General features: G+C 41.5%; 1 protein-coding gene across 3 annotated transcripts in view; it reads left to right on the top strand.

The window, feature by feature from the left end:
• Positions 1-25,201, top strand: part of PIK3AP1 (phosphoinositide-3-kinase adaptor protein 1) — a 114,767-nt gene that overhangs the window by 10,275 nt on the left and 79,291 nt on the right. The window contains exon 1 of one of the 3 annotated variants that reach the window (XM_060285913.1): positions 4,782-4,890. The exons of the other annotated variants lie outside the window; for them this stretch is intronic. The gene's annotated coding sequence lies outside the window, so the exon portion shown is untranslated. Of the gene's footprint in view, positions 1-4,781; positions 4,891-25,201 lie in introns of those variants that run through there. 3 annotated transcript variants of the gene reach the window in all.

Genomic DNA, 25,201 nt, shown 5'->3' on the forward strand with positions numbered 1-25,201 from the left:
CTTAACAAACCCAAGACTCAAGGTCTGGCGTTGTAGCAAAAATGAGTAGCGACACTCTATCGCCTGGCTCTGCTGCTTACTAGGTGCCCAAGATTAGGCAATTTATGTAGCCTCTTTGAATTTCAGTTTCATTCTCTATATGAGGTGGGATTAGACTTGATCTAAGACACCTTCCACGGCTGATAACCTAGAGTCCCCTAGGCCAGAGAGTCTCAGACATTTTTGAAGCACCATCTTCTTGCCCTATTTCATAGCTGCTTTGACTCCCAGGAAGTTTAGGGCTAAAACAGTGTTTAAGGACAGTATTATCCCTACACTAGGCTTCTGATATGATTATGTCCTTGGTTACAGTCTCTACAACTTGTGATTATTCATTTTAATATCCCTCTTGTACACATGAGGTTTTCTTAAGACACTTCAAAATAAAAGCAAAAAATAAAAATTTCATACACCCCACTATACAAGCTGCTCCAGTCCTATGAGAAATAAATACATGAAACTTGTTTCTTTGACTTTCTCTGTTAAAAAAATTCCACTGGGAAATGTAATGGAAAATTGATAATGGGAATGAGCTAATGGTAGGGACAGTAATTGTGGGGTTACTGATTGTGGGGCTATTGAAAGCTACAGGGAGACAAATTTCAGGCATCTTTCTAACAATTAGAGCATGCAAAGATGGGATGGGTAGCCTTTGGAGGTGATGAGTTCCACATCACTGGGAGTGTGCAAGCAGAGACTGCATGTGTGGTGTAAAAGGAATTCAGCTTTGGAACCATGATTGGACCATGTGACCTTCCCAACCTTTTGATCGTAAAATTCCCTTACCTGAAGCTTCTCTTTTTTCTGCTAGGAAAACATTTCTATTCTCAATTCAGTCTTCCTCCTTCACCAGATCTCCCTAGGGTTTCTAACTCCCAACTGAAGAAATATTGGTCATGTTTCTACTATGACCCCAGCAGACAATAGCAGGAAAAAAGACTTCAATTCATAATCTATGTAACCCTTGAAAATAGTAATGTACCCAGAACATTTGTGTTTTTTTTTCTCAATTTTAAGACAGTTTGTGAGAAAACATGATGAAATAAAATTTATATTTTAAGGCAGGATAAGAAAAAATTAAACATAAAATTCTCTCTTTGTGTTTGTTTGGACCTCCTCCCTCCCTCCCTAATGTGCAATGTGCATTCGCATTACACATTAACCAGAGCTCCTCAAAGATGGGAGTGCTTGCTCAACCATAAAGATCAATTTTTTTTCTTTCTTCTGACACTAGCAGTGTAACTTCTTAAAAGAATGGTGTTCTTTCCCAGCCCTGTAGGGGGTCACGGTGACTTGCTGCTTGCTTTGTATGTGCCTACCTGGACCATTTATCCTTGGTGAACTTTATGTAAAGTATCAGTATGTCATGTTGATGTGTGATCCTTTGTTTCAGAAATGTGTATGACTGTGCCTTCGACTTCTAACAGGCAGAACAGTTCTCAGAGTTTTCTGAGAATCTGCTTCCTGGGATATAATCCTCAGTATGGCTCAGATAAAATTCCCTTTTTGTCTTCTTAAGTTGATAATTAATTGAATTTTTGTCAACAAATATTACTATTTAATAAGATATTCATTGAGACCATGTAAAATTTAGGATAAATTTTATTTATATATTTTGCGGTACGCGGGCCTCTCACTGTTGTGGCCTCTCCCGTTGCGGAGCACAGGCTCTGGACGTGCAGGCTCAGCGGCCATGGATGGCTCACGGGCCCAGCCACTCCGTGGCATGTGAGATCTTCCTGGACTGGGGCACGAACCTGTGTCCCCTGCATCGGCAGGCGGACTCTCAACCACTGCGGCACCAGGGAAGCCCTAGCCTAAATTTTAGACCATTTAAAATTTAAAATAAGGCTTAAAGATCAAAAGCTTTAGAAAGTAGAGCTGGTGATGGAGGTAATTATTCCAGAAACTTGGATTGAATGTGGTTACAGGCAGTTAATTACACTTTCTCTTGCTGCTGTGTTATCTAAATAAGTATCAATACTTATCAAACTTTAATGTGGGCAGGAGGACCTGAGATTCTTGTCAATATGCAGATTCTGCCTCCATAGGTCTGGTTAGGACCCAAGATTCTGCATTTCTAACAAGCGTCCAGATGATGCTGGTGCTGCTGGTCAGGGGTCCACTGAAAACTGAGCTAAGGTCTAAGCCACCCTTCCTTTGTCAGGTCAATTGTCATGTATCTCTGTTATGCCTGGACCATTTTCTCAAATCTCTACTTTTTCTGGAAATGAAGGCACCATCACATGAGGGTGACTCCTGGACCAGTGTTTAAGTATAAAATTAGACCAGCGTTTGATGCTTAGGCCAGTAGACTTCAGAGTAGGGCTCCTGAGTTTTCTTCCTGGTCCCCAACACATAGATTCAATGTGTTAGCTCTGACAGCTTTATACCTCTCAGTTTTCCAGATGTAAGTGGTCCTGACATTGGAGTGGGGGTATACTTCCGTCACGATCCTCACTGCTTCTTCATTTAATAGGACCATTGATCATAATTACTATGCCACTAAAAAATGTTTTGGAGGTTTTATTTTATTTCCCATCCCCTCTCTCCAAATTTGTCAGCCACCTTAAAATTGAGCAAACATTTTAATTAAGAGTCTTCAGTGTGTTGGAGCAGCCAGTTTATTTTCCAAGATCTTCATCTATAAAATGATGGGGTTGGACCAGATGATTTGGAAGGTTTCTTCCAGCCCCCCAGCGCTGTAATATGTCATTATAAGTTTTCTAAATAGATGGCAAATTACCCAGAACCTTTTAAGTGGTTCAGTTTAGCTCCAAAATGTCTGCAGGGATATATACCCAGTGCATAGAAGACTGTACTATTGTTCTGAATTTTTTGGACTTGTTAGATGATTATTTTAAAATAAGGAAGTGAGAAAAACCCAGGTACAGCACAGAAATTATTTCCTCTTTTTACTGGTGCTCTATTCTTTGCTGCAAATCTCACTGGAATATAAAAATAGATTCTGTTGATCTGTGCGGGAGAGGACTTGGTGGGTAACGCTGAGTTTTATTTCAAAAGTTCTCATAATTTTGTGTGTCCACGCATGCGTGTGTGTATGTTTGTTGTGTTGAGGGCGAAGGGAAGCAGTGAACCCAATTCTTCTAGTATTTTTCGGGATTACATTGGAGATCTTGTCTGCTTCTTTATGTGTTTTCTCTTTATGCACCCCCAATCCTTCCTCATGCCCCTTGTGCTTCAGAAGTGTTGATGGTACCCACAATTATAATGTATTTTGCCTTTTGTTTACATGGGGAAAATTTAGAGGCCTTCCTTTCTTGATATTAATGTTCTAATCTGAATGTTAAACTGGAGTTTAAAAGGAAAACAGTTGGGATACAGGTGCTTTTAGCTAGTCTAACAGATTCCAAAATCTTCACCCAGTTTTAAAAAGGAATGTTTTTTTTCTGAAATAAAGCATTGTTGACCCTTGAACCACATGTGGGTTAGAGGCGCCGACTCCCCTGCCCCCACCTGTGCAGGCAAAAATCTTCGAGTCATCCCTTGGTATTGGCAGGGGATTGGTGCCAGGACCCAAGCAGGACACCAAAATCTACGGATGCTCAAGTCCCACACAGGCCCTCGGTATCCGCGGTTCTGCATTCGCAGATTCAGCCAACTGGGGATCATGTAGTTGATCATTTTTACTGAAAAAAATCTGTGTATGACTTGCCAGCGCAGTTAAACCCATGTTGTTCAAAGGTCAACTGTAATACATGTTTATCATAATGTTAAAAAAAATGGAAAATGAAAAAATGCCTGTAGGCTATTTCTAATTTTAAAAAAATAATGTTGCAGTAAATCTTCGCACAGCTTTGTGCCTAAATCTTTGTGAATCTCTGTTGATTTCCTCCCAGCCAATGTCTGTAGAGCTCCCAGAGATGGTGTTGCACACCTGCTCTGTGCATCTCCCCACCCTCCCCATGTAACCTGAATTTATGGCCCCTTACTGTGGTTTTTTTGTTGTTGCAGTTTATTTAATTATTTTGCTTTCCCTTTATGCCTAAGTCAGTTATTTACATTTTCTCTTGCAAAGATACTCGTATGGGGAACTGCCCTGCACCCCTCCTTCCCCTAATGGAAAGAGCTAATACTAAGGTGAATGCTCTGACAGTTACCCTGTGTCATGCACTGGGCACTTCATGGGTGTTTATTCCCCTCACAACCCTGAGTGGGTAGATGGTTTTACCCCCACTTCACAGATGAGAAAACTGAGGTTCAGAAAGGTTAAATGACTTGCATGAGGACTGGGAATAACTCACATTGGAACGTAAGGCCTTCAGACTCCTTCTCTGCTTTGCCTTGCTTACATCTAAGCCTCTTCCCCACACCCTCCTCTTCCACGTGGGGACAAGAAGCATGAAGAAAGCCTGTGAAAGAGAAAGGATTAAGGACAATGAAGCTTCCCTGAGTTCTCTAGACCACAGGTTCCCAAGTCAGACTGGGCATTGGCACTGCCCCTGCACTTTGTTTAAAATGCAGGTGCCTCAGCCCCACCCTAGACGTACTGAACCAGAATCTCAGCGGTTGGTTTGGGGAATATGAATTTTAAAAAGCCTCCATTGTGGTTTATGCTCTGCAGCCATGTTCTGGAAGCTGTGCTCCATGCCTGCTGCCCTGTCCCTTGGTTTTCCGGTTAGAGGAGCTGGCAGCAACTCAGGCCTTGTGGGCTGTCACAGGGCAGGTCACGGGGCAGTGTTCCCAGGGGCTCAGGGCTTGGCCATGTCACAGCTCACTTCCACGTCACAGGCAGCAGGTCTGAGAGAGGGGAAGAGTGACAGACCTTCCCAGCAAAGGGGAAGTCACCATGCCCTCCTTGCTCTCTTTGGTGTGGCGACCTCGGCAGTGGTAAGTCATTGATGGCTTCTGGGCTTCTGTGGTGTCTTGCAGAGACTGAGGGGAGAATCTGAACTTGGGCCTCTTGAAATTGACTATTTTTGTTCTGCTGTCCTCCTGCCTTGTGGCCTTGGGTTGTTGGGTCTGCTCTGTCTCTGCTGTGGGTTAGTCCACACGTAAGGCTCCTTAAATGCCCCTTGCAGAAAAATACTTTCTTCGTACAATCTTCCTTTTGAGATAATCTTTGATTTGGAGAGGAAGATGCCCAGCTGGGATGGTAAAATCTGTCCCAGTGTCACTGAAAGCTACAGCATGTCCAAGGGTCCTTTGGAGATCCCTTGCCAGGTACCCTGACCGCCTTGTAGAACAAGATACTTTCTCCTAGCTACACCTGAAACACTTAACGAGGACTAATGCCCATGATAGATTTTTGTGCCCACAGAACTTTTCCCCTGAGGCCTCCGAGTCCCCTAGGATTATGAATCTCCCACAAAGCTGTGAACCTCGTCAGCCATCCAGAGGCAGCCTTCTGCTCCCAGTTGTTAGACTTTCTGTGGTCCCTCAAGGAAAATATCTGCAAGTCACCTTGTCAACTGTGGTTGGTGAGATGCAGTGAAAAGGGAGTGATGAATGCTGAAGTTTCCACTAGTGTGAGAATCTCAAGTTTGCACCTGTTTTTGTCTAAACTTTCTAACACAGCTGGAATGGAAATATCAGATATAGGAATTTTATCGGTTAGTTTCTTACGCTGCTGTTTCTGTAGTTTCTGCATCTCACTTCTGGGACTATGCTAGAGGAGGATACTAGAACTTAGGAGCAACCTGACATCTGTTTTACCCCTTCAAAGCCCTTTTGCAAACACTATCTCATTTGGTCCATGCTATTTTCCTATAAGGCAGACATTATTATTATCATCACCATTTTAAAGATGAGGAAGACAAGGCCTGGCAGGTTCACACAGCTGCTTTTCCATTAGAGCTGGGATTGGGGGAAGGGCCTCTTGCCTTGTTGTTCAAGACCTGCTACTGCCTTATCTAGATATCACAGTGAGCCTTCCATTCTCAAGGCCCTGTGCTGGGTGCTGGAATAGAGCAGGGAAGACAGATCTAGTCACTGCTATAATAGCATCTATGTTCTAGACCAGCACTTCCAAAAAATGTATAATGTGAGCCACATGTGAAATTTAAAGTTTTCTAGTAGCTGCAGTAAAAAAAATAAAATAAAATGAAACAGGTGAATTAATAATCTGGTTTACTTAACCCAATATATGTAAAATTTTAACATATAATCAATGTAAAATTATTAATGAAATATTTTATATCCTTTTCCTCATACTAAGTCTTTGAAATCTAGTGTGTATTTTACACATAGAGCATACATTTTAAATGTTCAATAGCCACGTGTGGCCAGTGGCTACAACATTGGACAGTATAGATCGAGAAGGATGCTTACTTCTCAGAGAATTGGGGCCGTATCTGTTAAAAGTTTAATACATTAAATGTCATATGTGTTTTAAAAAATGCCTGTCCTGAAATAAATATTCATTTATTCACTTAGTCATTCAGAAAGTATTGAATGAGTATCTGCCAGGTGCTGGTCTGTAGGGAATAGCTCTTCATCTTTTTCTTTCCTTTCCTCTCTGATCTCCTCTTTCTTGCTTTTATTCCTCATTCCTCCCCTTTCTTTGTCTCTTTCTATATTTCGTTAGCTGTTTAGCTATGTTCCCAGGCTCCAGAAATACAGTGCCAGGTAAGACAAAATTACCTTTGATTAACAACAGGGTTTCTGTCCTTGGAATAACCAGTTTATCATCTGAACTAGTGAGACTGAGCTCCTGGCAACCTATGTGAAGGCAGAATCAAACCAGGGTGCTTCTATCTATCTACCTACCTATCTATCTAAAATTTAAAAGTATGTATATAGCAGCATTTATATATATTTATTTATATTTATGCTGGTGTATATGTGTATATATATATTTTTTATACTGGTTTATGAATTCTTTTCCTGGAAGGATACACAAGAAATTGTTGATAGTGGTTGCCTTTGGGTGGATGGTGGACATTTTGAACTTTTTGTTTTAGACATTTCTCCAGTGTTTTAATTTTTCTACAATGTTAATTTTTGTTCTCAGGGATTTTAGAAGAGAAAACTGATGGGGTCATGGGGATTTTATGGATCTAGAGGAAGGAGTTGGGCTTACACAAGCTAATCCAAGTAGTTTGAGCTTCGGGTTAAGTTCCACAAGGAACAAGGAGTTGTACAAACTCCTTGGCCTTTTTCTCAGCTTCATTAGATTGATTTTCTGGGTAAGGGGAAGTGACGTTGGTTTGTGTTATTGCTGTAATGTCTGTACCATCACTCACTCCGTGTGGGCTATGCCTGAAAAGAGGGAACAGCTACTTATCCTTGAGTCATATTCTTACTCTTGTCAAATGGAATTTGACTCTTGTGGAATTTAGATTGATGTCTTCTTAGGTTACTACAGTCTTTATTACAAGAAGTAAGAGAATGTGGGTGTATTTCACAGACTCTGACACTAACAGGCTGTGCCACCTTGGGCAAGTCACCTGGCCACCCTGGACCTATTCTTATCTTCATTAAAATGCTGGGAGGAGCACAAGTTGACATCTCAGACCTTTGCAGCCATGAAATTCCATGATTCCAACCATGTGTGATTTTAAATATCTTACATTTCATTGCTGGTTCTCAATCTGATATTTTTCAAAATCCCATCAAGGTAATGGGAATTTTTCAGCTAAAAAGTTATCCTTTGCAACAGAATTTTAAACAGAACCTGAAATGACATAATAATAGCTTTCTGTTTATGGACATTAGCCCAAGTTCAGTCTTAGGAGGACATAACAATATGCCATTATCTGTGTGGGAATGAAAGAATGCATGTATTTAACATTTTATATATATATAGTTTATTATGGTGTACATGCAGATATATGAATGTGGGCTCATAGGAAGATAATGGGGACAACGGAAATGGGAGCAAATATGCATGACAGAATGGGTCTGTTAATTTCCCTATTTTTGCAGGATGTTTTGACAGCTTTTCAATTTAGTTTCCACTGCCATTCACATGACTGAGAGTGTGTCTGAGTTGGCTGAAGAAATAGGATGATTTATGCTGTAAATGACTCTTTATCTGCTCACTGGAGAAGTTACTGAAACCATGGTAGCCTTGTCATATAGACTGCTGGGCAGAAAACTTCCTAATTTAGCCAGTTTGGTAAAATGTAGATGTAAACAGTGGTAAGTTGGTTTTCCACGACACAGAAAAACGAACAAAATCAATAATTGATAAACTTGCCTTTTCTGTAGGGGAAAAAGCATTTGGAGACTACTTTATTTTCACTGTGTTTATGTTTTTAAAGAAAATGCTGGTTTCCACTGACAAGTGTTTTGTGCCCAGTACATGGTGGATGGATGGATGACTGGATGGGTGGGTGCAACCATGGATTGTTGTCCACTTTCCTTACTCTTGAGCCCATTTTGAATGTCCTAGTTGGAGAAAAAGATATCCTTCCCATGAGTATCCTTAGGGAGCCTGTGCTGCTGGTGCCTTTTGGATCATCAGCTGTCACCATGGAGCAGGTTTGTCTTGTGGTCACGTAGTCAGGATGCGTCTAAACAGAAACTGACTGATTCAGAGCAAGACAGGGTCTATCAAGTGCACCTTTTTTGCTCTGTTCATACTTAAAAATGTGCCAGATATGACAACCCATCCCAGAAAAGAACCAGGTATGCTATTACAGAGGCTAGTTAATAATTTGAATGGTTAACTCCATGGGGTGCATGTGGATCATTAGTAGCAGAAATTAAATTGGATGTGTCCTTCTGAAGGAGAACATTAAAGTGAAGAAATCTGAAATGATCAGAGGAGACCTCTAGAATTGGCTTAGTGGTTTTGGGAATTCCTTGGTAGGTTTTTTTCCTGGGTTTGTATCTTCTGCATATGTGTATCTTCCTTATCACTCTTACAAGGTTAGACCCATACTAGCCTTTAATTTAAAAGAATACTGGTTGAATGTGCATATTTTATCTGCCAAGTCGCCAGTTTCACAGCAGATTGTTGGCTCACTCTCTAACATCTGATAACACAGGAAATAGAGGGGAGACTGATGATGAAATGAAAATGCTCTACTTTTAAATTGGACGAAAATAAGTCTTCTTTTACGTATACAGCTAATGTTTGAGGCTGTAGCTATTGTTAAGGCTTGCAGTGGGATAGACATTCATCAAAACTAGCAGATAGGAGAATATTAGCGTTAGCTGTTGACTCTTTTTTTTTTTTTTTGAGCGTGTAAAATGTGGGAAAACATTTCTGTTGCAGGATATGGCATTTAGCATCACAAGTGGAGTTGTAACCTGAAAAGAAAACTGGGTTCACCTCTTGGTGGGTGTTGAGCTAGAAGACACAACCTAGCCAAAGATCGAGAGAAGGACTGATTATTACTTGCAGCAAGTAAGGAGAACTCCGGGCGCTTTCCTGAAGCAGTGTCTTCCTGAACGGCAAAATTGGGGAAGTTTTAAGCTAAGGGTATATGCATATTCATGAAGGGGCTGGAGCAGACGAGAATTAAGCATAGAATTGGGGCAGAGGTGGACAGAGTCCAAGCTTTAGTTGATTGAAGTCGGGAAGGTCAACTTCATCATTCCATCCTCCACCTGGGTGGGGGCCTTAGTTCCTGTAGAACTCAAAGATATATTATTATGTATATCCCTTGAGGAGGAACTAGGACTCTGCTTTATCACTGCACTATTGTTTGACTGCCTTCTCTCTGTTTCTGCATTTGTTTGTTCCCTTAAGATGTAGATTACTGGGAATTCCCTGGTGGTCCAGTGGTCCCACTTTCACTGCTGCGGCCTCGGGTTCAATCACTGGTTGCGGAACTAAGATCCTGTAAGCCACACAGCCGGCCAGAAAAAAAAAAGATTATCAATTACTGAGACCTGTTCAAGGGCAAGCATTGTGGCCAGGCTTAGATCACAAAATGGCTTAGGCCAAAATGGCTTCTCTTAAATCAAGAAAGTAATTTTTGTTTCTCTTTCCAGGGACCCTCTAACCTATCTGCTTACAGAGTCAACTGTTATTGTTCTGAAACAGATCCCCCTTTTAATTTTCCAAAACTTTCTGAATATCATCTCCCAAAGCCTTGGTTTCTTGCTAGAGAAGGTCTCCAACTGTGATTATAAAGCATTTTCATGTTAGAAGTTTTTCAGGAAAAATGTAATGCTGAAATAATCATACAGTAATTGGGTAGCCTAAATGTTATTTTTAATAACAATCCCTTCCATGGTCCAGGGTGTTCATTCGATTAAAACTTGCCTATACTCTGGAAACAATCTAGCTTTACAGTCTCTAATGGGAAAAGAGATACAGGGAGCCACTGAGTCAACCAGATGGAAATATAGAATATTAACATTAGAAAAGGAAACTCTGGGCTCATCTGGCACAGTCTCTCTAGTTTAAAATGAACAAAGTAGGACTCAGAGGGGTGGAGGAATTGCCCAGTGTTACACAGTTAGTGGCAGAGATGAGACTGTTAATTTATGTTTATATTCAACAAATATTTATTGAGCTTATGGAGTGCCTGCCATGGGGGTGGCACTCTGCAAGGCCCTGGGAAGACCTGATGAAAAAGTCGTATTCAAGTCCTGCTCTTGCAGAGTTTATGTGTCCTGGAGGTAGATGGCCACTAAACAGCCTGTTGTCCTGTTAATTGCTTGATGCCAGGAGTGTCCAGCATTATGAAGCAGAAGTCAGGGAGCTCCCTATGAATAATAAAGGGGACTTGTGATTTCCTGAGGGCCCCTTTGATAGTTCCTCATTATCATCCATTAAGGAAAGCACGAGTTTCCTGAGCATCCGTCTTGGAAAAAAGAAGAAAAGGCAAGGCTTGTGGTTATGGCAAGTATTATGCACCTGTTTATCTAATGGTAACGTATTGCCCAAGTTAACCACGGCTTTCAGGCAGGACTGTCATTTTCTCAGAGTAGTGATTAGGACTGTCTAAGATTTTACGTAGTTTTACTTAATTTTAAAATGAACATTTTGATTGTTCCCTTAAGTTTCTATATGGCAGTGATATTGAGGTGTATATATTACTATGTTCCCACAATTTGGAAGTTTTACATTCTAGTTCACCTAAATGTGAGTTGGTTGGAAGGACAGGCTAAAGATAAGTTGAAAATTAATAAGAATCAATATAAAATTCTGCTCAGGGTTCAAGAAAATAATTGAGCAGTTGTACAAGAGCAGGATGAAGGGATATATATTTAAGAGTTGCACTTGTAAGATCTGGTGGTTTTAGTTGAAGGCAAGCTAAGCATGGTCAACAGAGCACTGTCACCTCCAAAAATAGTAAATGCCACATGAGGATTTATGAACAGAAGTATTGGTGTCCTAGAAGAGGCTCCTCCTCTACGCTTACAAGTCAGTTTACCTGAGAGGTGTTCTATATGTCAATGGGAAGCACATACAGATATCCATCCATCCATCCATCCATCCATCCATCCATCCATCCATCCATCCATCCATCTATCTATCCACTCATCCATCCATTCAATTATTTTGTTTATTGTCCCCTGAATAGAATGTAAGCCTCAGGAAAGTGGGGATTTTGTTCACTACTGTATTCCCAGTGCCTAGAACAATGCTTCACACATAGTAGGCCCTCCATAAGTTGTCAAATGACTGATTGTAGTGAATGGGGTAATTTCAAATTCTGTCAGATAAACAGTTGAAGGAAATAAATCTGTTATAAGGAAGTTTCACTGGAACCATGGAAACTGTCTATGGAGTTTTGAAGGCCTTTCACATGGAAAAGCAGAGGAGCAGGGCTTTTCTGTGTTTCTGAGGTGGACAGGGCAAGGAGCAATGGATGAAAGGTGGAACAATGGCAACAATGCAGGTTTAGAAGGCCCTCGTAATCCAAAGACAACTGATCCTAGGAAAAGGTCAGATTAAAGTGGATACACTTAAGCAGGGACCAAAATTTTACAGTAAATATTACAAAAATTTTTTTATTGGGACTTTATTTTGAAAAGTAACTCTAAAAGTTAAGAAAATAAATTTATTTGATCATATTAACACAGGTTTTATTATAATTTCAGCTCTATACTAAGTCTTAAGCCACACAGAGACTGAATCAACTCTTGTTGGCTTTTATGGAAGAGGAATTGAGTACAGTTTTCTGACACAGTTTTATGCCAGCACAAAATAACATTCCTTAGTTCGCATTTGACTTTTCACAAAAACAGTTGTATTGAAATAAGATTCACAGCCCGTTTGACTTTTACAGTTTTCAAGGCCGCCTCTCGATCATTATGTAGTCCTATCATTTGCTTTTGATTATTGGGCAGCATCTCTGTGGACTGTATCCCGTCCAGTTGGTCACCTTTCCAATGGACAGTGACTTGACTTGTGATTCAAACAGTTTTCCATGTCACTTTCGTCAGCTTTATAAAATGATGACTCTTTTGCAAAATCTAGAATTACCCTATATAACCAGATCACATTGCATTTATAGTTTATTGTGGATAAATTCTAAATCTAGGAGAGAATAAGCAATAAATATGTGACATGAAGCAAGCAGAGATGTTTAAGTGGAGACCAATTTTGTAAATGTGCATCTTGTTAGTAAATGCTTTTACGTTATGAAAAGTTTAGCTTTCCTATGGTACCATAACTATGGAGAGTTGAAATAGGAGGACTCAGAAAATGACAAGGCTGCCAGAGTTGGAAGCCACTAACATGGGTTCAGCTCCCAACCTTTGTTTCACCAAGCAGAGAACTGAGGGAATGAGTATCTTGGAACATCTGTCACCCATCCCATTTGGTAGACCAGTTGGGAAGCTTTGCCGTTAACGATGGGATCTTGAGTCAAAACAATCTTGACAGGCAGGAACACTGGCTCCAATCCAACATATAACATTTAACAAGGCTAGGTGTTTATTTGTAATTAGGTCTCAAACTTCATCCCCCACCCAAACAAAACAAACTGAGCTATAGAATTATAACATGGCAGAGGGAAAGTCCTGGCTTCCATGGTTTACATGAAACAGAGCTGGGGGTTTGAGGTGACCACATGCTCAATATGACTTAGCAGGGTGGCACAACTGCTCTAAGATGCAGTCTTGAGCTGCCCTTCTAAACAATAGCCATATTGGCAGAAATGATAGCCCTTCTTGTTTTACACACAGACTGTAGCTACCCATCTGGAGTAGCTATTGGCAGAAGGTGGAGGAGTGGAAAGTTAGGTTGTAGGGGTGGGGAGGCACATAAGCCCGAGCTCTCTCTTTTTGGAGCCTGCTTAGAAAGGTGAGTGTATTACTCTGGACTTTTTTGTTTGTAGGGAGAGAACCCCAGCCTGGGCCAAAGAGAAATTAATTAAACTATGGGAAAGGTAGGAATGTAGTTGGTCCTCAGAGATAACGTGGAATCAAGGACTTGAACTCCAGGGTTACCTCTCCACCTCTCCTTCTATGTCTGTCCACAAAGTGGCATCATTCCCTGATGAGTTATCTCCAAGAAGGAGTATTACAACCCATAGGAGCTGCCACTCCTTACTCCTTCCAGTTCTAACTCCAAAGAGGAATCGATACTTGTTCTCTCTGGTCCAAAATTTAAAAATCCCAGGGTAAGAGCTAACTAATTGAACTTGGGTCAGGTGCCTAACTGTAGGCCATTGGGGTTGGAGGACTATGACTGGCCCATGTTGATAACCTGGGGGGTGGGATTTCCAAAACCTTGGCAGCTTCCACTCAAGCCACTTGGTGAGAGTGGAGGGATGCAGAATTTTCCTGAAGAGGGTCTGATATTCTGTTCTTGTCAAGCAATGCAAAAGACAGTTGCCGCAGTGAGGGATCTGGAAACATGCCTGTGCCTGAGGAACAGAGGAACGAACCAAGGGGTATTTAATCATAGAATTGGGGCTAGAGTGAAACTGAGGCTCAGTATTGTCAAATGACTTGCCCAAGGATACACAGCTGGGTAGAGACAGAAGCCCAGGCCTTGAATTCTGAACTCAGAGTTTCATCCACTACACTTGACTGTCTTCCTAAAGAAGAAAATATCAAGGAGAGGCAAGAAGATTACCTTCAAACATTTGAAGGACTGGTATGTGGAAATAAGAATGGTGTTATCTGATGATGCTTCAAAGGTCAGGTTAGGATTCATGGGCAGTGGTAACCGAAAAGCAGAATTCTACTAGATTTAAGGAAGAATGTCAACACCTGGAATGGCCAAGCAATGGAGCAGGCTACCTTAGGAGGTGGTGGCCAGAAGCCCCGTCATCAGAAGCCTTAGACTAAAGACTGCACCCTAGAGCAGTCGTGCTACCTTGCTGATCCCTATTGAGCATGTGGCCACCTCAAACCCCCAGATAAAGATGTTTATGCAAACATCTGCCAACGATGCTGAAGAAGGAATCCCTCAAATTCCTTCCAGCCCAGAGACACTGTAGATTAAAAACCTGGACGATGTTGCTTTTCACTCTTTTCCTACAGCTTCCACCAGTTGTACAGCGTTTGCAGTGCTAACTGCTGTGCTGATCATTTTACAATGATTATCTCATTGAAACTTAACCTATAATATAGATACTATTATTATCTCCCTTTCACAGATGAGACACAGAAACATTAAGTTACTTTCCCAGTGGCATGTGGAAACTTCATGTTTGCTTCCAAGCCCCTAGACTTAACCACTACATTCAATGGCTTCTCAAAAAATGTTTGTTTCCAGTTCCATTTTTACAGTGTCTTTCTCAGGTGTTCTCAAAATGTGATCTTCAAAACACCTGTGTGAGAACCATATATTTTTGGTTTTGATGCGGAGCCAAATATTTTGAAACTCATATTTTTATAAATATTCATGTTCCCCATATGTTTGAACCTCACAGTTTTGGTAGATATTTATGTTCCTGGGCCCTACCTCTTACCTAAGGAACCAGAATGTCTGTGTGGAATGGACTGGGAATATGCATTGTTTTACAAGTACGCAGTATGATTCTGATGGGCATTCAAGTTTGAGAACCACTGGTCTAGAGCTTTCTAAGGAAAGCTGGAGGGGAGACCGGATCCTGAAAAGCCTCATAATTCTCTGAACAGCTTAAACTTTGCTCTGAAGGCCGTGGGGAGACCTTGAAGAGCTGAAAGTCGAGTCTGACGTGATCAGGATTGCTTTTCAGTAAGTTCAGTCTGGTGGCTGTGTGGCCAGCGCTGGAGGCTGGAGACTGAGCACGAGCCTCTTGTATCCTTTAGGGGAGAGGTGATAATGGGCCTGAGCTGAAAAGCGGCAGTAGGGTCAGGGCCCTGTTTTTAAGGCAGCCTTTTCTCCAGTGTCAGTTGGGTGTAGAGCTAAATGTATACAGACCCTACTTAAACGAGAAATGGAACCCATGTTACATACAGATTTTCTGATGAAATATTCCAGTCAATTTATATAAGCTCATGTATTCTATTGAGATAACAGCAAGTGCTAAGCTCCTCTGACATCTTATTCTTACCCTTTGATTCTTATCACCAGCCCCCCTTTACTATCAGTGGTATATGCTCTGGAGAGCTCAGGGGGTGTGTTTGTGCAAGGCCTCATCTCCGGTGTGGGTGGGGAATGATGGTTGCCTGGAAGGAGCAGAGACCCAGTGTTGCCTATTGAATAAACAGGGGAAATGCAATGGCATGTCACGGGGTGGGGTGGGGTTATCTGTTCCTAAATCTGCACATAAACATAACAGAGGGTGGTCAAGGCATTAAAGAGTTCTGGCAAAGCAGCCGCTCAGTAGGAGGGTGAATAAACTGAGAGTTACGGGTGCTTTTATGGATATTATGAAATGCCATTATGCTCCTAAGAGGCTGGGGAAAGCCCTAGTTTTTGTCTGATACTATCCTTTACCCCACTGCCCACGTCCGTCTTCTTTAGATTGTGGTATGCGTGGTTTCTCCTCTCTCTGGACTCCTTTGGAACTCATTTGCAGGACGTCCACAGGTAACACTCATTTATCTAATCGTTTCTTGAATTTCAGTTGGGTTCCCCAGCTAGAGTTTAAATTCCTTAGGAATAGGGCCCATGTATTATTCCATGGGATTCTCCACTATGCCTAGCACAGTGTGGTCACCCAGAGATCTTAGTAAATGCTGTAAGGTTGGTTGGCTGCTTGGCTGAAGTCTTGGAGCACATATATGATAGTTACTTTGCAGCTAAAGCAGCTTCGACAGAGTGATTAAATTACTCTCTAGTAGGGTCACAGTCATTATCTGTCACAAATGTGCATTGACTACCTACATCCTGAATTGTTCAGAAAAAAAAAATGCTTTCAGAACACTCATGATCTAAATAAGGAATCAAATGCAGTTTCATATTTGCTTCAGGTGATCCTGCTGCCCTCCCATTAATATGTATTTATCAAACACCCACTCAGTGAATTTAGTGAGGCCTTGGTACTGTAATAGATGCTGTAGAGGCGTTACAGATTCTGTAGAAAACATAGGCTCTGCCTTCAAGAATCCTCATGAGCTAAGCTGGCATGTGGGCATTCCTCTGTTACAGGCCAGTTTCAGCGTATGGGACTTGCTACCCAACAGGGAGGATGGGAACACATCTCGGCCTTGCCAGTCTCCCCCCTGTCCCAGCCTGTGTTGTCAGAACTAGCTCCCTTATTCCCTACTGCCTCATGGGATCAGAACTTGAGCACAGAAAAGTCAGTTAAGAGGGCCCTGGATAGGAAGGAAATCAGTTGGCCAAGGCAGTTAAGTCTAAGACGTGGAGTCAGGAGGGCCAGGGTTCTAGTCCTGGCTTTGGTATCCAATTCTGGGTTAAGGGGCAAAATACTCCGAGACTCCATTTCGTTATCTGTAAAATGAGGTGGAAATGCCCACCTCTCAGGGCTATCAGCAAATGTAACTGAGAAGATAAATGGAAACACATCGCCCCTCACTTTCCCACAGCCACCTCCTTCCCCTGGGCTCATATCTGCTCTTTGATCAGCATCTGTCTGCTGGGTTTGCTCCCCGCTTTCTATCCTCATGACTACTGGTTTGCTTTTAAGCCCTGATCATTTCTTGTCACAGAAACTATATCTTTTTACTTTATGGTAATCCTTTTTTTTAAGTTTTAGAAGTCTCAAAAATTATAAAGGTAATGCATGTTTGTTATATAAAAAAATTTTAACCATCAGAAATCTGTACAGGAAAAAATGAAAATATTTGTCTGTTTCCCCAAATCCTCATTCTCTTAGAGGTAACTACCATAAACAGTTTGGTGTGTCTTTCCAGACCATCTTTATGAATTTATAAAATACACACAGACATTTTTTCTCTATAAATAGAATCATTGTATACATATTATTCTGTAACTTGATTTTTTCAATTAATTGATTTTTTGTGTGTGAATTTATACACATGTGGACTTTCTTTAGAAAGTAGATTATTGTGTACATTTTATTGTGCAGTTTGCTTTTCATCTGAGCTCATAGACAGCTGTCTTTTAATTGGTCTTCTTGTTTCCATCTCATACCTCTCCAGCCCATCCTCCACCAACCTACCAGAATGATTTTTCTAAAACCCAAATGGGGAACCATTGATCGTAGGATAAAGTCCAGACTTCTTGATCTGACAGTTCAAAGCTCTCTACCATCTGTCCCCTGCTGAATTCTGCAACTTTATTGGAGTATTTCTTAGATTTTGTTGTTGTTGTTGTTAGCAGCAGAAACCTTTTGTCCTCTGAACAAAACCTATGTGTACCCCCAATGTATTAAACAGGTACACATGGAGCTCTTGGGGTTAATGTGTACATAGGTGGGGCCTCTAGACCCCAGCTGCTCAGGCACCCTTCCCTGTACCCTAAGCCCCATTCTCTATCCTGCTTTATATTCTCTCTTAGGGCGTTTTGGTCCTTTGTGAGATCAGCCTCAAAAGGTCAGAGATGTAGACAAACCTTCCCAACTTCTCTTTTTTCATCATAGGCCTGCAACTCCATTCTTAAAAAACAAACTTGGAAGCTTCTTGTTAACCTTCTTACCTGGAGGAAATGAATTTCATGTTTATTAACTTTTTGGTGACGTAACCTGAATGATTCCTCTTGGATTCTAAGATGTCCTCCCTTAGACATGGAGATTTAGAGAGCCAGTTTTGGAGACTCATTCTTGTCGCTTTTCTGTCCTTTTTCATGGTGAACATATTAGGCCTTCTCCTATTGTTGACCTTTTCTCTTTGCTCTGGAGTTACTATTATGTTTGGATCTTTATGATCCAAAGACTGTGATCCTTTATGATTGAAGCAAGAAGACCAATTAGAGGACAGCTGTCCATGAGCTAAGATAGAAAGAAAGCTGCAAAACAAAATGAATCCAGCTGGATGGTCCCAGTATCTAGCTCAGAGCCTGGCACGTAGTAAATGCTCAATAAACTTTTCATCCCCAGAAAGCATGTCAGGTATGACAGACAGTTCCCTCTGCAACAAGGGTGAGGAAGAGATACAGTTATTCCCATCGCTGGGTGTGTGAGGCCCATAGTTTGCTGTCAGTATAGCTTTGGAAGTGGTCCCTGGGGCTGCAGGCAGGTACGGATGGTCAGCATCCCTTCTTGCCAAACCACAACCTGGCTGCCTCTGCTCCTCCCATCTGCATAGACCTAAACAGAAAGGGGAGACTTGGGGGTGCTCTCTCTTTGCTTAATTCACACCAGTGATAGCTTTGTGCATCTTGAGTTTGATAACCACTGAATGACCACCCGAAAACCACGCTGGGACCATTTTAGATTCGACACCAGTCATAAGAAACTCTGAAAAAAATCAAGACATATATAACTCACAAGCTGAATTTTGTGGCTTTTGTGGATCTATTTATTTATATTTTTCAAAAGCAGTAAGTCTACAGCCTTAAGATACTCAAAATGACATTCTTTGCTTCCTTTGACCACAAAAGCCACACGTCTGCTTCATTACCAGGAGACTGTGTTGGGGGAGATTGCAATCTTCCTACTTACCTTTAAAAAAAGCAAAAACAAAAGCCAGGAACTCCTGTGTTGGTTGCAATGCATATGTTGGTTAGGCTCTTCAACTGTTAGAAAAGGATTTGAACTTTATCCTCAGCCTGTCTGGTTAATTGGCAACATGGCATATCTGTCAGAGGGTGTCATCTCAGATGTTCTGGTCTCTGATTCCTGTGCTTATATTTAGGCTTTCCATTTTCTAACCCTTCTTGGTACATTTTTTTCTAATATGGAATGTGTTCGGTTGGCTCTTATCTTTTCCAGCTATTTGGCAGGTACCCATTCTGTCTTAAATTCTGCCAATTGTGCCTCAACTTTTTTCTTAAGATTGCTGACACAGGTTCATTGGTCTTTGAATGCATTGGGAGCTTCTTTTTGATTATTTCCCTACTCTTTCCTAGGTAACTCAGTGGCATGTATCTCCTCATTCCTCCTCCAGCACGGCCCAGGCTCCCCTCCCATGGTCTTATACAGTGGGACATATTGTACAGTGCAGCCTGCCTGCTCATAGATCAGACTTAATAAATCAAGCCATCTTTTCTCACTGATCTGGTATTGGCCTCAGCATTGGTCTCACTCAGTGGTCTAGACATCCATCCCCATCCACTGGAGCAGGCACTTGATGTGAATGAAACCAGCATCCCATTCCTGGTCTTGCACTTTTCCCACATATCTCACGTAATATGTAATATTTCTCACTTTTAGGCATATAAGGTATTTTGACCATTATTTGGAAATACCCCCACCTCCTGCTCATGTTGCCTAACCAGCTATGCCAATGCTCTTGAATGGAAAAGAATGACTGAGAACCTTTATGAGCTGTCTTGCTTTCCGCAATGCCCGACTGTTAGAAGTGTTTGGGGGAGGCTTCTTTATCATTTAGGGTAGGATTCAGCCACATCTCCTGCGTGGCAGAGCTGCACTGGGAGCAAGTCGCAACGTTTTCAGAAATCTCAAAATGAATGTCCTCTGGTGAGGTCTACTAGGTCTTAGCAGTAAAAGTGAGCCATTGGACTAGTTTCTGCTGTCCATACTGAGGTCATGGGCACAGCCATGGGATGGGCATCACCTCCTGTATACAGATACAACATTTAGTATTCATTCAGAGAAAATACATTAAGATTTCTGTGACATTTTGGTGTAAAACATCTGCCATACGATGGAATTAGAAGAGTAAAGCTCTTGAAGTCTTGGATGAAGTCTCACTCATCTTTGTGAGATGTAGCTCTCAGCATATGTTAGCATCTAGTGCTCAATAAATATTTGATGAACGATTGGAGTATCACATTATAGTTTGGCTTTAAATAAACAAGATCAAATTATTTGGCTTATGAAAAATGACTTAATTTTGTTGTCTCAATTTTCAGTACAACTGAATTGCCAATTTCTGGGACTGTAAGTAGCAAGGGAATGAGATGGAGTAACGAGATAGGTGCACATTAATTTGTTACTGGGTTTAGGGTCATACGTAGATTTTTTTTTTTTTTTTGGTCTTAGTAAAATTTAGAAAGATCTTTTCTTACCTTTTTCTAAATCTGAAATATATTTCCAACAGCTGCAAATACTCAGGGCTCTTGTGGCATTTTACTCTAGAATAAGAAAAAAGTAGACCTCTTGGGTGGGGATATTTCATCCTTTTATCTCTAGTTTACTCTCCATTACCTTTGCATATTTCCACATGGCCTTGAGCCACATTCACAATTGAATATCTCCTCTTCAGTCAACAGGTGAATCCTGAAAATTTCAGGAGATTTGCCAATTTCACATTGAATAGTCAAACCGAAATGTTTTATTAAAAAAAGTTTTTTTTTTAAACATGATGTAAATCCATTTTGAAATTAGCAGAATTTTCTGCCCTAGCTCAGGGTCATTATCTAGGGGCACCTTTCAAGGGATGGTTGTCACAATTATGAGCGAAGCCTTGTTTTGATTTTAACAATTTCCAGTGCAGAGGCGAATCCTTGAGACTTCAGCAATGTACAGCCACCAACTGAGGGAGAAAGTGTATGGTGCTAAATGTCTAGAAACCATTTCAAATGCCTGTTTTGAAAACCTCGTTACAATCTGTTTAAATGCAGTTTTTCAAAATAGATTTTTAATGGTTATCTTCTGAATAGCCCAGATTAGCAACTGAAAAGAAAAACAGCTCTTAAAAAAAAGTAGATGATATCAGAGGGGGGAAAAATTGTATTTAATTCTGTGTGATGGTTGCTATGGTGACGGTTGAATGTAAATTTCAGTTTATGTAAAACTCTGCTAAGGTTTTGATGAGAGACCAGAGGCAAGGCTTGGTGTCAGTTGGTAAATTGGCTAAAAATCATCTATTAATGGGGCAAAAGAAAAAAAAAGTGGGGAGAGAGGGTCACACAGCTCTCTCCCCACCCAGGTATCATGTCAGCACATACTAACCACATAATGTTGGCTAAGGCAGTACAAATTAGAGCAGGAAACGAAAAATGGTACTTCTCTTCTCCCTTGACAATTTCTTCCTTGAGGAAATTGAAGACAAGAGAACTTCCTTGGGGAGGAGGCAGCTCTTGCAAAGATGAACTCCCATGTGCCAGTTTTATTGGTTTGAAATAGGCGTTTGGTTGTGGGAAAGGAGATTCAAGCATCAGATGTCCTTTGCAGACCCTCTAGCCACTCTTCCCCATCTTTTGAGTACTTGCTCAAACCAGCAAGAAGGAAAAACAAACACCTGGCTAGAGGGGTTAATAACATCATGTTACCCTAAAGCTTCAGGCATTAGAATTGTAAATCCACCTGGAGAGTAGGCTTTTGCCTCTTAAATTAAGGATTTAATCTAAGAAGGAACAGTTAAGGATCAGTTAGTAACTGAGCTAATTACAAACAGGTGTTTGTTTAACTATTGCTACCTACTTAATTCTTTAGTATTTATGTGTAGTTGCTCTAATAGCACATCCCCATATACTTTTTTATTATTTATATTTGTGTTTATGTTTTTTAAAGAGGGTATGAGTGAGAAAGCATAGCAATTGCTTTCCATTCATCATGTCTATAAAACATGGGTCTTCAAGTCCCTGGGCAAAATGCCAAGTGGTCACTGCCCACCTGGCTAATTGCAGACCAAAGAAGTGAAGACAGGCATGGCTAATCTATGCTATGGGCACTCAGGGTAATTGTCAGTGTCTCAATTTCAGTTGCTGCTACTCATGTCCTAAGTAAAATTGGGAAGTAACTGAATTTACCTTTTGATAACCTTCTAGCTCTTTCTCCTCCAATTTCCAGACAGCTCACTGCTCAGCAGCCCCCTGATTCAGCACCTTCATGTCCAAAGTCACGCACTCTGACTGTGGAAACACCCTAGTAGAGTCCTTCTCTTTTTACTCAACTTAGAAATGCCCCAGTTTCCAGAATGATCTTTCTCTTCAACACTCTCCCACATTTAGTCAAAATCTCCTCTCCAAAGTGACTGATCTCAGCATAATGCGAGAAGGTAATTGGATTTTTTACGGTCCTCCTTAAAGGATTATCTAGCAGAGTGCCAGACTCTGGTCTTAGATTTCCTTTCCAGAAACCAGACCTGCTGATATCTTGATCTTGGAGTTAGCCTCCAGAGCTATGAGAAAATAGATTTCTGTTGTTTAAGCCACCCAGTCTGTGTTATTTTGTTATGGCAGCCCTAGAAAACTAATACAGATTTATAGATGCATAACATTTGTAGGTGGCTGGGTAGTTATTACACCGAGTGGCAGAAGCATTATTCAAAATTATCTTGATCTAGTTCAGTGGGGTTGATCCTAAGTTCTGCTCTGAGGTCCATAAAAGCAACTCAACTAGTGCAGCAAGTTAGTTGTCCAGCATGGCAATTGACCTGTAAAGATGAACTACAGGTTAAGGTTGACTACTTAACAGCTGCTGAAAGCTGTTACAAAATTAAGCTACATTAATAAAAAGATAGCTCCCCAGTCGTGGAATATTATAATTTCACTATATCTACCTAGAATGGTGTTTCATTCTGGGTGACACCTTTTTAGGAGGAAACTGACCAACTAGATTATATCCAGAGAAGGGCAACCAGAGAGTTTGGAAACATGTTGTATGAGCTGTCATGTCGTGGAAAGGGTTGTGGCTGTGTTTGAGTTGTGGGGGAAGGAAGAACTCTATTTGAGGTGGATGTTCCTGGGAGGCAGGAGTGGTGGACATCACAGTGGAAGTTCCAACATTCCTTCCACCCTGGAGGATTAGTGGAGTCAGTGAGTGCCTGGCATCCCCCTGGTGATAGTTATTGTGCATGTGACATAAGTTGAAACAGTCAGAGTGAAGGGAAGAGTTTATATTCCACGCTCGGGGGGAATATTTTTCTCTTTTTCCTCTGGTCCAAAGTGAACCTGCACCTGCCATAACCATCATGCTACCAACCTGAGAATGAAGCTCATGCTGAAGATGACAGAATAGAGAAATGGAAAGAACCAGGGCCGTGACGATGTTTCTGAATCCTTATGTCAGCCACCCCCAAACCTCCCAGCTGCTGGACTTGCTATTCTGAGAGATAAATGTCCTTATCGTTTAAGGCATCCTAAGTTGGAATTTCCTTTACTTGTAGCAGAACCATCTTAACAGATTCTCCAGGGTTGGGCTGAAGACAAGGATGAGCTTTCACAGATAATTCCAAATACCCATCAGTAGAGTTAGACCCTTCCAAGAAGGGAGCTTTTGTTACTGTAAGAATTCAAATAGAGTTTGACTATGATTTTTTTAAAATCCTTTATTGAGTGGAATTTTGCTCTAAATGATTTTCAGGTGTCATTCAAACCCTGATGACGTAAGATTCAAAAATAATTCTTACTAAGGTGTGAGCGACCATGAAGCTGAACTTTTCCCCGGGGCATTTGCATTATCTCCAGCATAACTCAGATGAAGCTTTTATTAGTAGAATGTGGAGGTGGGGGGAGGTTTTGTGCATGAGAGCCTTCCAGGTGCTCCTTGCCTACTTCATGAGTGTGGCACTGTCCTCTTTGCCTATAAGGGTCTGTGTCTGGAGTCCCCACTTTTGGAAGGTTGCTGAACCCTAACCAAAAGGGAAATAAACCATATTGTGACTGCTGGATTTGCAAAAGACAACATACAAAGGGCCTACAATATCATGGAGAGGAAAAGTGAGCAAGAGCAAGGTTTTGTGGATTGTGGGCTCTTAGTGGGAGGGGCACAGAGGCTGAGGGGAGGGGTGAGAGGTAGACTAAACCTTGCAAGGATTACAGGGAAGCAGTTTTCCACCTGCTTTTTTTAAAAAAATAAATTTATTTATTTTATTTTTGGCTGTGTTGGGTCTTTGTTGCTGCGCACGGGCTTTCTCTAGTTGCGGCGAGCGGGGGCTACTCTTCGTTGCGGTGCGCAGGCTTCTCATTGTGGTGGCTTCTCTTGCTGTGCAACACAGGCTCTAGGCGCGTGGACTTCAGAGGTGGGGTGCGCGGGCTCAGTAGTTGTGGCTCACGGGCTTAGTTGCTCCACGGCATGTGGGATCTTCCTGGAACAGGGCTCGAACGCATGTCCCCTGCATTGGCAGGCGGATTCTTAACCACTGCGCTACCAGGGAAGTCCCTTTCCACCTGTTTTAACCCATGCTCCCTTTTGACAAATGTCCCCCTTCCATGGTTCATAATATAAAAATTATAGTTAAAACATAATAGAATGTTGACTGTGCTTTAAAAGCTACACAGTTTCTCCATTCTAATTCATCACTGACAGGACATTTGCAAACACTCCTGCCTCCCCTCTGAGAAATTTTGAATCACTGGGATAGATTTTTCTTGATACTGGTCCCAATGTTGATTAGGTTTCTAGTGGTTTCTGTAATTAAATATAAAATAGTAGTGAAAACTGTATTTTGCCGTCATGCTCATGACTCTGAACCAGAAAGTATGACCTCACACTGTATATCTTGTATGCTACATAACCAGACTGGGCTGGTTGGGGAGAAATGTTCACAGAAGCTGAGAATGTAGTTGGCGAGGCTGGTGTGGTGTCACTCACAGAGTGTCAGAGCTGCACAGGGGCTCCGAAATACAATTGTATTGTCCACTCTATCGTAACGCCAGGGAGGCCATCTGTGAGCAGGGATGTGACTCACTGGGGGCCAATGGTAATGAATCCCTGACCTGAGGGTAGGAGTGTGAGCACGCCCAGATTTTACTTCAGGGGATCATTTTTTAAGAATTTGGATTTGCAAGGAAATCAAATCTGATTGATTTTTCAGTTAGTGAGAGGGATCAACGCAAACAGGAGGCCAAGGTGGTGTGAAGAGGCTAATTACTAAGCTTGTAAATATTTTCATGTGTAATGGGGGCAGATGACTGTCCAAC

The sequence above is a fragment of the Globicephala melas genome, chromosome 16 (genome assembly GCF_963455315.2).
Source record: "Globicephala melas chromosome 16, mGloMel1.2, whole genome shotgun sequence".
Classification (NCBI taxonomy): domain Eukaryota; kingdom Metazoa; phylum Chordata; class Mammalia; order Artiodactyla; family Delphinidae; genus Globicephala; species Globicephala melas.